The sequence below is a fragment of the Danaus plexippus genome, chromosome 2 (genome assembly GCF_018135715.1).
Source record: "Danaus plexippus chromosome 2, MEX_DaPlex, whole genome shotgun sequence".
NCBI classification, from domain to species: domain Eukaryota; kingdom Metazoa; phylum Arthropoda; class Insecta; order Lepidoptera; family Nymphalidae; genus Danaus; species Danaus plexippus.
In genome coordinates this window covers 8,274,927-8,292,470 of record NC_083537.1, presented here as the reverse complement: position 1 = coordinate 8,292,470, position 17,544 = coordinate 8,274,927, and the positions used below count along the sequence as shown (strand labels likewise).

Here is a 17,544-nt window from a genome sequence, read left to right as displayed (position 1 = left end):
TTGAAATATGCTTACTGAAAGCTTAAAAGCTGTGCAAAAAAAGCATTGAACTCTTTGGATAACTACAATCGTAAGCTGGCGCTGCTGGTCACATTGTACCAGCTCCGATAGCCGTGATCGTCTAGTGGTTAGGACCCTACCTTGTGGCCGTAGTAACCCAGGTTCGAATCCTGGTCACGGCAGCGAACAGCTGTCGCGGCGGAGCATTGTTGCTGGTCACATTGTAGCTTCTGCAACCATAAATACTAAATTTCTCTCCTTTTGATTTGTGTCATTAGTAAAAGTAAATCAAAGCGGTTGCATGAAAATGAAAGTTATATCCTTACTAGATATTACCGCCGTCCTTGGATTTTATTGGAAATTTACTCTGATTTATTATTTAGTAGATTGAAAACAGTTCACCACGTCCTATATTTGTTACAATATTTCGTCTAAATTGGCATATCGGTATTCGAGTTCAATGAGTCTTAAATACATACGAATAAAAGCTCATAGATTTATAAAATTTGAAGGATAATCCTAAATTTATTGTTTGTATAAAACCTCATACTCGTATTTGTGCGACGATAACAAGTTAATTTGTAAATATATATCATATAAATGGCTCTGAAGAAACAATGGGTTTTAATTGTCATTTTATTGCTCCAAGTGCTACGAGTCGGTGAACATCCGTATCTTTTATAGCACTGCCAGAGTTATTATTTACATCAGAGTAACCTTTCCATTCGATATTGATAATTCTTTTTAATTTGTAGACATTCACCTAGTGCACGGTTATTGTCAATTATAATTAACAATAACTTATTCTTTTATAATAACTTGAATTATAATTCAATAACTATGATTCAATTTGCGTCTTAGTATAGTGAGGAACACAATAAATCAGGAAGAGAATATCTAAAAGCTAAATCGATTAAATTTAGACGATCCTACTATAAAAAAAAAACTTTTAGGGAAATTAAAGGAAACAGGGCCAGTCAGAATATATATATATATTTATCAGTATTTGGAGCTTTGGCTCCAACTGTTAGTAAAAGTCAACAGTGTACCGACGGTACCCTGTTGACGTGTCTGATTGGCTCAAAGACTATTCTCTTCATAACCATTCAGATGGAACGTCAAAATCTTGGGGTAAATCTAAGCTTCGAAGAAATTCTTTTCCTGGTTTCAGTTCTACTAGATGATATGCATTTAATTCGTCCATTATGCTTATCATGATTACATATGAAAATATATGAATAGCCAAATAAAGCACCAATGTAACCCAACGAACGTTTTGGAAATGAATCGCCGAACCACTTGGGTCGAAGCCGCTTCCATCAAGAACTTAAAAATCAGTTAAAACACAATCGAAACTCCTTTTATATTATGTTTTTAAAATTGCAAACATGTAAAAAAAATAGCAACAGTACTTGACTTCAGAATGAGAGCAACGAAAGAGAAATTACAGGAGACTGAAGAAGACTGAAGACTGAATGAATAAAAAAAAAACAAAAAACATCCAGTTCCCATTAGTGAAGAAACAAATCGGTAATCACTTCTGAAGGAGATGAATATTGATGGTGAAAGTGGACCGGAAAAGGCTGAGAATGTGATTCAATAAGATGATCTGAAAACTATTTTAAAACAAAAAAAAAATGGATTGAACACATTTTTTGTTAAGATGAATAGATTCATTAAAATTGTTCTTGATTTGCAAATACTTTTGATACATGTGGAGGGAATGGAAAGGGAAATAGTAAAAAAAGGGCAATAAGGGCAAGAGGCTATTGGATACCTTCATAATGCAAAGGGAAAACAACGAAGAAATAATATGGTCATCTTCTATGAATTTTTATACGACTTACAGAAAATATGTATGTGTGTTTTTTTTGTTCTAATTTATAATATTTACTTTTTAATACCTTACTTTGATACTTGAAAGACCCAAGTCTGGTTTTTGTACGGAAAAAATTTAAGTTATCTGAACCAGTATTTATAATTTGAAATATTTTGATTATAAACGATTTCTACTAATATATAAAATGTAGCAGAATATTCATTATATAGTATAATGATATTATATAGTTTAAATTAAACTAATATATTTCGGATATACTACGCGGATTTTATTAACCGTGATCACGGTTGCTGAAAAGTCACCGAAACCTCGGGATTATGTAGTTTTAAAATATTAAAATCAGCATAGTATATCCGAAATATATTAGTTTCATTTTAATGAATCAAACTCGCGAAAGTCTTAGATCTCAGTATATTATATAGTGTTACGAGTATAGTATAATTTATCCAAACGTTAAATAGTGTTCTAGAAACATAAGCATCCTCATCAATATACACCTCATAGAGAATTATGAAGCGAAAATGCAAAAAACGTTTTTCTAAAACGCTTAGTTAAATTATTTAATATTTATTAAATATAAAAGGCAAATTATTTTGCAATATTAGTGACGTCATAACCGTGTCATAAAATTCGAAGAGGATATGTGAACACGTGCTTGAAAAAGATATTTCTTTTTATACGCAAACGTGTGAAGCCTTGGATTACTCTTAACACCTGAAAATATATATATGTTTCGTGCTCGTTCTCTTTCTAAATCGCGATAATACGTATATTACAATAAGATTGGGCAAACTTGAAAGTCTGCTTTGAATTTGATATGCCTGTAGTTAATAAATAATAAGACGAAGAAAAAAAAATTACACATAATTTTTTTCGGAAAAATATTATTTAGAGTGTTATCAGTATTTAATGATACATTTATGTCTGAATGACGTTGTATATATCAAAAAAAAATGTAATATAAATGTTTTTGATATGAAATAAAAGCGAAGCGATGAAAGTAAAAAGTAAAATAAATCTAAAACATCTTCATTAGTGTAAATAAATATATATTCTTCATTGAAACTACAACAGTTCCTGTATCCCTACTAATATTATAAATGCGAAAGTAATTCTGTCTGTTTCTCTGCTACCTTTTTAAGCCTAAACCATTGAACTAATTTAGGTAAATTTTCGTATAGAGCTAGATGGAACCCTGGAAAAGGACAAAGGTGACCTTTTATCCCGATTCTAAATCAAGACCTTGATCGCGATCGCGACCTCGATCCCAAAGCTGCACGTATGGAACCATGAAGTGTAGTAATGGTTCAGTGGCCGTAGCGTTTTTTTAACTTTTAACCTGCTCCTGATCTCAGAATCATTCCCGATCTCGAGCCCGAAACTACATGGGTGGTACCTATAATGTGCAGGTCGGGTTCAATGGCCGAGATGGCAGAGAATAATTCTGATGTCCATGCGGTCAGAGTCGCTGGCACAAGCTACTGGATTATAATTTTAAAGACTCAGAACATGTTTATGTTAAATATAGCCTGAAAGAAACCCAGTATTACAATTATTTATCATACATTGTCTGGTTCCATGGTGTAATGGTTAGCACTCTGGACTTTGAATCCAGCGATCCGAGTTCAAATCTCGGTGGAACCTGTTTTTTTTATATGTTAATAAAACCAGAAGTAGATCTGAAGTATGCAGGTGATGAAGTGAAGGCTGTTGTTTGATAATTAATATGTAAGTGTCGCCAACAAAATATCAATGTCAATACATATTATGAAACAAAGTCCCTGGCCTCGCCGCTTCTGTCTGTCTGTTCGCGATAAACGGAAAAACTACTGTACCGATTATCAAACAGTTATCCCCACTCGATAGCGTGATTGTCGAGGAAGGTTTTAGTATAAAATTTGTTAAGCTTTTGTATTTACTTGTGTGTACATTAAAGATATTTGTTGAAGATGTCAGAAAAACATGAGCCGTTGGAGAGCTTTTAACGAAAACGCTGCCTTAAGTCTTTAAGATACAACAAAATAGTATATGGTGGAATTGTGTATCTTATATAGGTCTACAGAAAAGTCCGCGGTGGCATATGTCTACACCTTACGGATAACATGCTATATCCATTTTACAACATTAAAAAATTGACATTCCTAAAGCGTTAATTGAAAGCTATATACATAAATACGGTGTTAAGTCTTATCAAAATAAATTACTTCATTTTCAAACCTACATCAGTATCAGTAAATTACTTTTTAAACATTATTGATAGTTATCATAATATAAATTTTATCATTCTTAAAATTAAATAGGCTATTTTATATTTTTTATAAAGAGCCCATGCGTAGCCCGGGCTGGTACCTAGTTGGTTATAAGTAAAGTTTGTTTCAGAGTGAACTAAGTTTTGGATAGTGTACAATGCTGGTGTGATAAAATTATTATGCTGCCTTGTTGATATTATTAATCTGAACCTAATAATAAAAAATAATTTATTCCATTTCGCCAAAACAAAGCCTCCACACCCATGTACATTTATAAAATAGAGTTACAAAGTTTTAATTTTCCTACGGATCTCAAATATTTTGTAAATAAAATATAAGTTATAGCCTTCCTCGATAAATGGACTATTCAATACTGAAAGAATTTTTCAAATAAGACTAGTAGGTCTCGAGATGAACGCGCTAGTTCAAACAAACAAACTCTATAGCTTTATAATGTTAATATAGATTCATATAAATAAATATATAAAAAAATTATATAAAAATTTCAATACAAATGATTATGCTGACTTATTTTTAGTAAAATGTAACATATCGTAAATTAATAATTTCGTGATTATTAACATACTTGTATTTAATAAACTTATTTTGATGTGTAACAATAAAATTTTTATTTCTAAATACTAATATTACTTCAGTGAAAGCATAATTGCTTAAAAATTATAAGTTAATGGATGAAAATTTTTCATCTATAACACATCAGTTGCTTTAATAATATTTAGCGTTATAATTTCTTTTTTTCTTCTAGTACTTGTTACGTACGCGCTACATATTATAAAATAAATAAACAACACCGAGGCAACATCGTTGTATGGATAAAATATCATATAACGAATGACGCCGATGACTCCGCGGAACGAACACCCAGCCGTGTGAACCAGAAGATTTCTGATACCACACAAGCAATGGAACGGTATTGCTATGCTAACATCGGGGCAATCATGTAGTCTTAGATATAGATTATAAGTTTTAATATGTAATTTTGTTATTATAATATACATATAAGTAAGTTTCGTAGTTTTCCTGGAACCTCCGGTTGCCACCTTATATAATTGACTCATAAATATTTCCTTCGTAATTGGTGTTTGGAATTCATTCGTGTAAACCACAAAATTGGTCGGAAGACGTTTAAAAAGTTAAGACGGGTGTAACTTAAAATAACAAATGTGGTTTTAGTTATATAACGTAATCACTTTATGAAATGTGTATTCTATTTTCCTTTGAATGAATATTCTCTCTATTGTAATATCGAAATCATAAACGAAACTATGTTTCACTATGTATACTGCGTGGTTTTGCTATTTTGTTTTATTATACAGCGACCGTGATTGCGTCCAGGCGAGATGAAAGTATTCGACGTCACAAAGAAAATTCCGAGGTTTTCCAGCGGCATTCTGTGGATATTATTATTTTCTTGCACATCGACGGACAATTTTTTTTTTCTTATGCATGTGTAAACTTTTTTGAATATCAAAGACTATGTTCCTTCCTAAAACTCTACTTTTTCAGTCTAAACATTATTTCATAACACTGGGTACCTTTTGTAACGTATAAAATGTACCATTAATATAGAATAAGAAACGGGAAATTTAAGATACTAAAACAATTCGGTAATATTTTGAATTATCCTAGCTCCTAGAAAAGAGCTACTCAAATAGTATAAACATGAAACTTAACAGTTTAAAAGGAAACTCTTTTAAGTAAGTTATGTATTCCCTTATCATTTGGATTCCAATTTCCTTTAATAAAGAAAAAGATATCTTTTTCAATTATACTAGGACTGATATATGTATTACCCATTACTTTTAAAATTAATTTATGAATGCTATAACTTATATGTAATTTGATAGTTAAGTTGAACAATCAAAGAATATAATAAAAATGTTAAAAAGAATCTGAAATACTGTTATTGGAATGAATACAGCTGGAACGGAAATGGAAAAGAGAATAAAATCTAGCAGTTTTTATAAGGGATATTTGATGCCGAATCTAAAACAATATTCGTTAAAAGGTTTTTTGATTAAACAGTGTATGTATACGTATATTTAACTAATTTTATTTTTCAATATCATAAACTATTGAAAAGTATATGACTTTCATTAATTGTATACGCCTTCACATTCAATGGTACATGAAAAAATTCACTTCGTATATTGTTATATATTTAGAATTGCTGAAAGTTCCTCCGTATGTATGTGTGTCGCTGAATTCTGTAGATTTTGCCTCACTTACTATTTGACTATTTTTGAGGTATAATTTGTTCATAGAAATTTGAGGTTACCAAGACTGATTTTATTATATGTCAAGTTGTAAAATAATATTCTTGAGAGAGAACTCTTATTCAACTTTTTTTAAATAACGTAGAATTCAAATAACAATAAAAACTAAAGAAAGAAAAAAGTAACGCTCGCAATTTTGTGTTATATTCAATTTATGTATTAGCACTCAGCTCAATACACCATGAGAGATAAACTGCGAAGGAATGTTTATTACATGCCTTACTTATACGATAAAACGAAAGATTCTTTCAAAATGTATTATCCGTTTATCTTCTACTGACAGAATTAATTTCGCAGTGATGATTTTAATAACGTCCAGTATCTTTCCATAAGAGATCATTTATTTTTAAATATTTTTTTTTAACATTTTATTGCTATTACTTTGTTTGCGTCTTAATTTTTATTTTATATAAAACTGAAGTATTTTTTACATATGCCAATAAAGATTTACGTCTTTTTCAAACATTAAGAAAGACCTTTTTTATGAATAATAATACCTAATAGAAATTGTTGCATGGTATGGATAAAATGAATGTTACTTCAGATTTTCATGTTTTTAAATAAAATCATTGTTAATTTAATATTTAGCTCCACAGTATTAATATTTTTTTAATTTAGCAGTTCCAATACTAAGTTATTGCTATAAATAATGTTGGTATTTTTGGAATGGAAACATTACGAATCACTTTGATTGGAATAACATTTCAAGGAGCTGTTATTTTTGGAGAAATTTAATTAACATTTAGTTACTAACAATCTATAAAACGATATTGTTTCTGTTAATAACTTGACTTGGGATTATTGTTTGCTCGATTTCAATTGCCATTCCTATGACTTTCTTTATTCATTCAAATATAGAATCAATTAAATATTAAATATATAATAAAAAGGTTCGTTGAAATTAATTTTAAAGTACAAAGTTCATATCTAAAATCCAGATAAACTAGATATAATTCAAGAATTGTATTTCATAAACTATTATAGTTAAATAAAGATAGGTACTTATATATTATCATAAATAAGCAAAACCTACCATTAATAGTTGCAATTTATGAATATTTAATTTAATATTCGTATTAACATTTAATAGACAGCTTATAGCTTTATATATCCTACACAAATAATTACATATAATACATATAATCAAGATCTGTCGTAACGGATGACGTCCTTATAGTAGTGTGATGATTGTTTTAAGGGGAATAACGAGGGACTATCACTTACAATAATATACGTCGCACGCCTATCTCTTATTTATATAGCACAATTAAAAGCTTCATGATGTCTTAACTGTAAAGGACTTAAAGTTTGCTGATTTAGCTTGATTTTATATAAACATTTAGCTATTAACAATTTAATACTCTCCTCGTGTTTGTCTTTAAACAGCTCAGGTTCAATATAATTATACTGGAGGTAATCTTAAGATGTGGTTACGTAGCCTTATTTATGTTTGACGTACTTTCTCCATACTAGTAGATTAAATTTATGCTGATAATATTAAAATACACTCATTTACTATCGTAATGAAATTTGTTTTGTGATACTAAAATTTTTTATTGTTTTAATAAAAAAAAATACAGTTTTTAAATTTCAGTTAAACAATTCTATCAGATAATATAATATTAATATTTTACGAAATGGTAAGAATTTTTTTATGTACGTTTTTGTATACTTTCGGATTATAATTATTATTAGTAAAATTTATATATTTGCAAAATATCTTCATTTTTTTTATGTAATCCCCTTTAAAGAAACACGTTTTATATCTTATAATGAGATTTTAATAAACTGAAATTGAGTTATTTTTTTAAAATACAATAAAAAACAATTCTCCGCCGCGACAGCTGTTCGCTGCCGTGACCAGGATTCGAACCTGGGTTACTACGGCCACAACGTAGGGTCCTAACCACTAGACGATCACGGCTATCGGAGCTGGTGAACGGTTTGATGAAATTTGGGTACATTTTACTCTCACTGCCGCAAATGATTGCGTAAGCGGGGAGAAAGTATATCGCGTTACAGATAAATTAACTTACTTACCTAGAGCGGAGTTATATTTTGAAATATGTAACAGTACCTATGTTTTATTCGCTTTTACGTTCTCGTTATATTAAAATTATTTGTCATTAACATTTAATTACATCTTTTATTCCCCTAATTTCATATAATTCTAGCTCAGTATCAAAGTAAAACCAGTTCTTGTTTAAATTTAATTTCTGTTTTGTAATGTCTTTTTCTGTTGTTAAAGCATTTTATGTATTTTATGCAAAATATTTAATACTATTTAATTAGTTTCTTATATCTAGAAGAGATAAAGATTAGGTGTTACAATCTTTTGTTCGTCATTTTTTTTTAATTTTTTAATAATACTGATAACAAAATTAAATTTCACACATAGTTCTATGTCAACAGTATAAAGATTAAAACTTGCATAAATAATAGGAAATTAATATTTGTAAATTCAAGTAGTTTAATAATTTAAAATTGTAGCAACTTATTTCTGTCTACTTTTAATATTTTACATAGTCATTAATTCTAAACTATAAGATTATAATAAATAAGTAAGGCCGTTTAAAATAGAAAACTTATTCCTTCTTTGCATTATTATTTATTATAAGTCACTCTTACTTCTATATATTATTATTTCTCTTTCCCAAACGACATTCAGCTGTTAGCTACCTTGTGAGGTAGGTGCGGATGCGTGTTTTTTCTCCATAAAAATAATATAATTTATGAAAAAGATTTAGTTAGGTGGGAAATTCATTTCGTTATAATTCTTTTTTTCCACGCAACCCCTCAGCTAAGCAAATAAAAAGGATGTACTTTGAATATATTCTACTAAAAATTGTTATGTTTATTAGGCGATCTATTTGGCTTTGCGATTATTACATAACCTCATGGTGAGAGATTATTGGTTTGTAGCAGCAGTTAGTGACTCGGGGTTAAAGAAATAAAGGTAATTCACATTATCAAATCCCCATGTGTTTATATATATACATCGGATTTAATACAAATTTGTTGTTTTTACAAAGAAACACGTCAGTCTCACTGACGTCACTAATGTCACTTCTTTCAGCACGTTCCATGTTATTTTTAAAATGAAACTTCAATTCTTCTGAATGTCCTTGTATTTCTTGAAGGTTCTATATTTTTCTACGGTCCGCACTCACTGAACTATCCTGTTGTGCCTCCAGCCGTCGTATTAATACCAACATTCAAACATGGTTCTATTCTATTATTTGATTTTGATATCGTTTTACTTATAACAATAATATGAATACCAAAAAGTTTTCATAATAATTATTGAAGACAGCTTCAAGTTATTGTCATGTTGCATTCGTCATTAAAGTTGGTAGCGACGATATGTATATATGTGTGAATATATAAATAACGTTCTGGAACTTTAATAACCTTTTGATTTGTGCTAAGAACTGAATTTACTTAAAAATAGATAAATTTGTTCGGTCAAGTTTTTTTATATGTTTGAAGTATGTTTTATTGACTAATCCTAATGTTTGTTGATGGTAAAGCTCTATGGCTTCACTCACTTACTCGTTCTTATACGGATTTTGTGGAAAAGTGATAGTAATCTTGTATTTGGACAGACTGGTTCTTAGTAGTTGGTACTGTATTTCCCTATATTGAAATTAAGCATGAAGTAGCTAGTAGAATTACCGGAAGGCCTGAGCCCCTCTCCCTTCCATCAAATCGATTAACGACAGTTCAGTGGGCCACAGGAGCAATTAATCACAAGAGGACTATGTTATAATTTTGTGTCTAGATACAGAATTTCTTTATATGTAAGAGGATGAAAAGGAAAAAAAGCAAAGGAAGAAAGGCTTTGTGTCATTTTCTTTCATAATCAGTGAGATTGAAGTTATTTTATGTTGCATTAAGGTTTTACCTCGCTATTTCACCGTCATCATTCTAGTAATGAGACAACATTCAAGTATGTCACTTCAAGCCTATGATTACAGTGAGCTCATAAAGAGGGACCGTATGCAAAGAAAGCTGTCACCGGAGGTTCACTATATTTATCCGTTTACCCTCTTATCGATAGTTTGCCGGGCACATAATTATCAAGGATATTCTCACATTTTTCTTGAATTTATGATACAATTCAAAGTTGTTTTATAAATACCACTAATCGTTACGTAATCGTTACCAACGTTAAAGAGAAGGTTGAATTTTTTCAAAATGTTTATAAATTTAAAGTATAAATTATAATATTAGAAATATAAATATATATTAATATATATAGAAGGAAGGATGTATTGTTATTTCAAATATTTGGTTTATTCTGTTTAGGACTGCATCAATGAGATTAATATTATTTGTTACCTCAGTCTCAAATCTCAAATCTCAGTACCAATATCGAATTTATCGTATCTGGAGGGAGAGGGGGGTCACGGCAGTCCGAGCTATTTTCGACCCCCTATAATTTCGTTGTGGATTTAGAAGCCTTTATTTCTAGTAACCAAGCAAGCATTGTATAAACGAGGTTTATTTCAAATTTCATTCAATTTGAAACTGCCCTGAAAAACGAAAAATGTAACAACAACCCAGTCTCGCAACTCCGATTTTTCAATCGTTTTAAACAATTTTAATTAGTATTATATATAGTGCTTGTGAAATACATTGTGTTATCATACGGTGGCAAAGTCAATCTATTTTATTTAAACATAAAAAAAAAATATTAATGTGATCACCATAAGATGTTCTTAGATTCGCTAATCACGTTATAACTTTCGGCTGAAGATCCCTTAAACCCGGTCCGGATAAATCAACCGACGTGGTATTTATTACATGGATCCCACAACTTTTTACGGTTGAAGAACTGTGTTGCGTTTCTTGTTTTTTTTATAAGTTTTGTTTTTGATTGCATATAAATTACACTTGAATTATTGATATATATTTTTTGAACAGGAAAATCCAACGTTACATTGTATTCAGTATGAGAGATGTTTACAGGGATTATTGTAGGTTCTGTGTGTGATTTTATTGGAAGGTAACTTTTTAATTTTAACTTTTTTCAATAGGCCTACAGTTAGTACGATTCTTATTAACAAAATTTATTATATTAATTTATACAAAATACTGTGCTCGTGTAATAAATATTAAACCGATGACTATTCTAAAATGTTTACGTATATAATAACGAATAGGCATAAATGAAAATTTACATACATAATTAGTTAGGATAGTAATAATATTTTGTCTTAAGGATATTATTGAATATCTAATATTGACAAAAGAAGGTTTTGTTTAAAGTTAACAGTTTTTAACTAGTATTTAACGATTATGTTTATGAAAATTAATAACACAATTATAAAAGAAAGTTTTATAGTAAAAACAAAAATATTGATTTGGTTATAAATAAATTTGATCTAAGCAGTAGGTTTAAATTAATGTAAATATTTATCTGTTTACTTTGGAACTAAACTAAAGCAGGTATAGCACAATATTCAACTGACGTCAGGGAATATTGAATAATTTATAGCTTTTAGATCAAACTTTGTTTGGTAATTACGATGTATGAAGAATAGAAGCCAAATAGCTTCAAGCCTTAACTATATATATGTGCTGATGGTAGCTTTTTTTCAAATGTTTTCTCTGTGAAACTTTTTTTAAGAAGAGGTATGCTAAATAAATATAAAATTTATTGTGCCAAACATCAAAGAAGTCCATCAACCAATCATAAACAGGTTTTTAATTCTAATAACAACAAAGTGGTACTAATAGAATAACTGAAATTAGAAAATATCGTTTCCGAAATTCATTGATAATTTTTTTCCAGTATTTTCACATCGGAAGGTTATCGAAATTTAAGTATATGGTGACACAAAATAAGAAAAAAAAATCTATAATAATCAAATCAATCAAATTTCATATCATTTTTTTTTATATCAAAAGGGGCAAACGAATAGACGGCCTACCTGATGGAGGTAGTACCGTCGCCCATAGACATCCACAAAAGAATTTTGCGGATGTGTTGCCACCCTTATTTGGGGAAGAGGGAGAGGAAACGATGGGAAAAAGGAAAGGGTGGGAATAGGAAAAGGGCAACTGGCTCTCTCACTCATCGGGCGAAACGCAGCCGTATAAGACTACTTCACGCCGATCTTCTGTGAGAGGGTGGTACTCTCCCGGTCGAGCCAGCCCATGTTCGAGCTGCAGTAATTTGACCACAGGTAGGCTCTACCACCTTTAAAAATAATAAAATGGAAGCTAACTATTTTATGAAATAATTTAACTATAAATTAGGTTAAGGGAAGTAGAATCTTGATAACACAGAATATCAATATAATGATTTAAGTTATATTCTTAGTAAAATGTGTAAGGTAAAGAAAATCACCGCATAGATATAAGATAGAGCAAAAGAGCAATAGAGCAACATGTAATGCAAAATTTAAGCATAGGGTATTTAAAACCCCTAAATAAAATTACGCAACGTGGTTTGGGAAATGATAATTTTGTTAGGAGCGGTAACTTTAATACCAAAATGTATTTCAACACAAACAAATTGTTAGGAAAAATTAATGACAACATAACCATGTCACAAAATTCCTGGAGTGTATGTGAACGTGATATACGCCTTTGAAAAGATATTTTCTTTTTACCAAAGACGTGGGAAGCCTTGGATTATGTTTAATACCTCAATATATATATGTGACGTGCTCACATTGTTTCTGAATCTTGAATATAAATTTTTGTATGATTACAGAAACATAACATATTTCATTGAAATGTATTTATGTGACATTATTTAATAAAATTGTATAGTACTTGTTTTCTTTTAAACTATCATTGAAAAAAGATTATGAATAAAAATGTACAATAATTATATTACAAGAAAATAATAATTCAATAACTTTAAATGGAAGAAATTGGGTTATGAATATAAAAGATATTATCAAAGATAGAGCAATTAACACACCGATGAGTCGCCGCTACGTGATAGTGATTTATTTAATATATATATTTGAGGTATGTCACTACTAAAACGTGTTAAAAAAGTAGTAAAAAAGTTTTATTAATGCTTTACGTATCGAATATAACACAGAAATCATTTGATATTGGATTATATGTACTTATAATTATGACATATGGAGTTGCACATGAAATATACGAGAATTTGAAGACAATGTTCCACAAATAATAAGCACAAGAATTTTATATTTCGTTTGTTTTTTATTGAATTTTTAATAACATTACATAAATGTAATTCAGTGAAAACTTTTTTGTGATGATAAACCGACAGGCAGTTAGTAAAGTACAGTATGTATGTATGTATGCATAACAACAGAATGGTCCTCAAAACTAATATAGTAATTTGAATGGTTGACTTTTCTCACAGAATTGCAGCATTGAAACGGTTACCATCTAATTAAGGTTTGGTCATGAAAATGAAGAACGTTCTTTGTTACCATAAATTTGTCATCAAAATCAAAATTCGAATCAAATGCGTTTTTTTGATTTACCATGACCACTTATTGTTTTGCTCACTTTTAATTGGATTAAATTAATGTTATTTATATAATTGTTACTGTATCTTAATTTTTATATTCATGATACGACTGAACGAACGATGGTTTAATAAAATTAAATCACCGTTTGTTTAAGGTGTGCATATATTTTTAATGTTATAAATAGTATTGACTTGATGAAAAATTCTTTGAAATTTCCTTAAACATTTGTTGTCGTTTTTGAAACTAATAGTGGTTACCTGAGTAAATATTTTGAACACCCTATATACGTATATGTAATCTACACACATTTTCACAATCACTTAAAATAAATACGATTTACCATGATTCTAAGCTTTATGATGTCGTAACTTTGACGGAATTAAACGTTGTTGATTCACCTTGATGTACCTTCTACAATTGTGTTGAAACACTCTAATAAACATTTAGCTATTAACAATTTAATACTCTCCTCGTGTTTGTCTTTAAACAGCTCAGGTTCAATATAATTATACTGGAGGTAATCTTAAGATGTGGTTACGTAGCCTTATTTATGTTTGACGTACTCTCTCCATATAATTCTAAGCCTTAATTTATCCTTGAATCCTCGTAGATTACAATTATGCTAGCAATATTTCAAGATATTTATTTTATATATGTATATAAATTATACATGTACATACATACGTACATAATATGTTAACTAATCATGCTCCCTTAATCTAAAATAATATTTTATTTTTTAATTGTCATTGTTTTACTGCTCTAATAAGTTTTAAAAAGTCGTAAATCTATTGTATTAAGAAGCAACTGTACAGTTACATGATAAATAAATTGATTCTGTAGTGTTCTCTTTTGAAAATAAAAAAAAATTAATACGTTTAAGCAACAATCAATGCGTCTATATTCATTTCATATTTGTAATATTTTAAGGATAAGAAGAATGTAGAAAAAAAGCCTTGTAATTAAAAATTTTTATAAATTGTCACTTAATTTTTGCTCACTTCATCTCTGTCTAAGTGCAGCTAATAACATATTTGCAGTTAAAAACTTTACATAAACAATTGTTTATATCTTTAAATTGTATATCAATTTTTATACATAATTATTATTTTCTCAATCAACTAGTTTTTTCAATCTAGAAGAGTTGTTTTGATTCGGATGAAATCTACTCGGACTATAATGGCATTTCGATAAGAAATTTAGGAGTAGGTGTTTTAAACATTTTAATAAAGATGTTTTGAGGGGCTAGACTTTGATAAGTTGTCAGTAATTGTGATAATAAAATTTAAAATAAAGTTCCGCCGCGACAGCTGTTCGCTGCCGTGACCAGGATTCGAACCTGGGTTACTACGGCCACAACGTAGGGTCCTAACCACTAGACGATCACGGCTATCGGAGCTGGTGAATGGTTTGATGAAATCTGGGTACATTTCCTCTCTCTGCTCCACTTAATTGCGCAAGCGCAGAGAAAGTTCATAAATGACCTTATCTACAATAAAAATATATAAACATTTTTATATTCTTGCTAATATATATTAAATTATTTTTTATTTTATTTTAAATAATATTACTATTATTTAGTATGAAAGTAATTCTGTTGGCCTCTTTTAATTATTATACTCCACAATCATTATTATTACATTAGAAAATAATAAGAAAACATTAAAATGAGATGTTTATACATTATTTGAGTTAAAATGTAGGACTAATGTAGGACGAATTTCAAGGTTGTTGTTTATCTCCAATAATATTTAACATTGCAATTAATATTTTAGTAGATAAACTAATAAGTAACGAGAAAAAATGGGGGTATCGCTTCAAATTTGATAATAAATACACAGAATCCATTTTAGCCTTTGCTGTCGATGTCACAATATTGACACGTAACCCCTAACACTGTCAAGTACTATTGGATGAAGTGGATAAATTCTGTGAGTGAACAGATGGATTGACGACAAAAAATAAATGTCACGGTCTGTGTCTATGTAGGCGGAATACAAGATAAGTAAAGTCAAAAAATTGAATCTACGATAATTATCTAATATCACGTTTGAATTGGCCTTTAGGTTTTTAGCCTTATTTTACTAAAATCCTTAGTTAGATGCAAGCGTCATAAAGGTGTTGAAGTTGTGTCTCGGGCTTGCACTATCGGCTGATTTTATCTTATTGCGTTCTAGACGACTCTTCCAAATAAGTGTAATTTAGTAAGTAGTTTAGTAATTTACTCCTAAAATTTTATCTCAATGCACTCCAGATGACTCTCCCAGATCAGAAAAATTTTGTAATATGGGGTAAAGGTATCGAAACAACTTTCTACATCTGCAGGTAGGCAGTAGGAACCGATAAGCATTTGCTGATGGGATATAGGGTACTCCTGGATAGCGGCCAATACTCCCGTAGTCACGATAGGGTTTTAGAAATCATACGTGAAGCAGTTAGTCTTTCGTTAGTCAGAGCGCAAAAAGAAATAACCACCAACAAGCTATCAAAATCTTTTGTGAGAGAAAGCACTAGGGTTACAGAATCAAACGTCAAGCCTTACTCTATCATTAAAGCGGCTACGGATTGCACTATAATGATGGATACGTATGAGAAGCAATATAAAATCCCAGAGGATATTTTTGCGTCAATGCTCAGACCAGACATATTTTTATAATTCCGATTTTTAAAGCGCGTTGTGATAAAAGAGCTCAGGGTTCCTTGGGGAACCAACATCCCCAAAGACCATGCCATCAAGGTCGTTATAAATAGGTTCGTTGTAAATTTGTACGCGTTAGAAGTAGTAGCGAGAGGTATAACAGCTAAATCTCTCTACAACCTACTAAAAGTTCATGCTTAGAATGTACGTCGAAGGCAGCCCTAGTAGGTTCGTTTCAAATTTAGAGATATTCAAATAGGTAGAGGTAGGTAGGTAGAGAAATTCAAATAGGTAGAGAGAGGAGCTTGGACGGTGGAGGTGAGTGTTTAATGCGCGTAAGATAGGGGAACCTTAAACCTACAACCTGAGTTGAAAGGCCCAGGCACTGTTGAAGCTCGTCTTCCTGCAACGCGATGGACCCGGCACCCGCACGGTGAATCCATGAAATGCTAAGAGGTTTCGTCTCTTGGGTCTATTTCATTGTTATATTCTACAATCATTATTTTTGTATTAGAAAATGTTAAAACGAGTTGTTTATTTTTCTTAACCATTTATAAGATTTTTCGTGAACTTGATATGATGTGGTCACATTAAAAACTAATGATTTTGGATTTTAGTTTAAAAGCACACGGTGGGAAATGTGTTACCTTAATTTTTTGTAATAGCAACTAGATAACTGTTTTAGTTTTTAGAATTGATATGACCGTTATTATTTTAATTCTGTTATATCGTCTCCGTTGTTAACCCTTGTTAAATATTTTATTCAAGATTATTTTGTTTTATAATACTTCGTACGTCGTTATACTGTAAATAAGACAAAAATATGGGTGTTACAAAAGTGTGTCTGTCTCATTTTTGACAGATGTTTAAAGTAAAGACTAACAAAATTTAACTCTACATCCAGTTCTACGCCAAAATTAAAATAAATTGATACAAACTATTATTATACGAACAAGTATAAATTAAGATATAGAAAATTTTTTGTATTATTAAAATAACAGAAATCTATATTAATATTATAAGGCTGAAGAGTTTGTTTATTCGTTCTTTC

The 17,544-nt window shown here is 30.0% G+C and overlaps 3 non-coding genes across 3 annotated transcripts; 1 reads left to right on the top strand and 2 right to left on the bottom strand.

Annotated features, from left to right (window-relative positions):
- Positions 1 to 3,412: 3,412 nt before the first annotated feature.
- Positions 3,413 to 3,484, top strand: Trnaq-uug (transfer RNA glutamine (anticodon UUG)). The gene has a single exon. It is a non-coding gene; the product is annotated as a tRNA-Gln (tRNA).
- Positions 3,485 to 8,238: 4,754 nt separating this feature from the next.
- On the bottom strand, positions 8,239 to 8,310 carry Trnah-gug (transfer RNA histidin (anticodon GUG)). Its single transcript has one exon. It is a non-coding gene; the product is annotated as a tRNA-His (tRNA).
- A 6,863-nt stretch (positions 8,311 to 15,173) lies between these two features.
- On the bottom strand, positions 15,174 to 15,245 carry Trnah-gug (transfer RNA histidin (anticodon GUG)). The gene has a single exon. It is a non-coding gene; the product is annotated as a tRNA-His (tRNA).
- Positions 15,246 to 17,544: the final 2,299 nt, after the last annotated feature.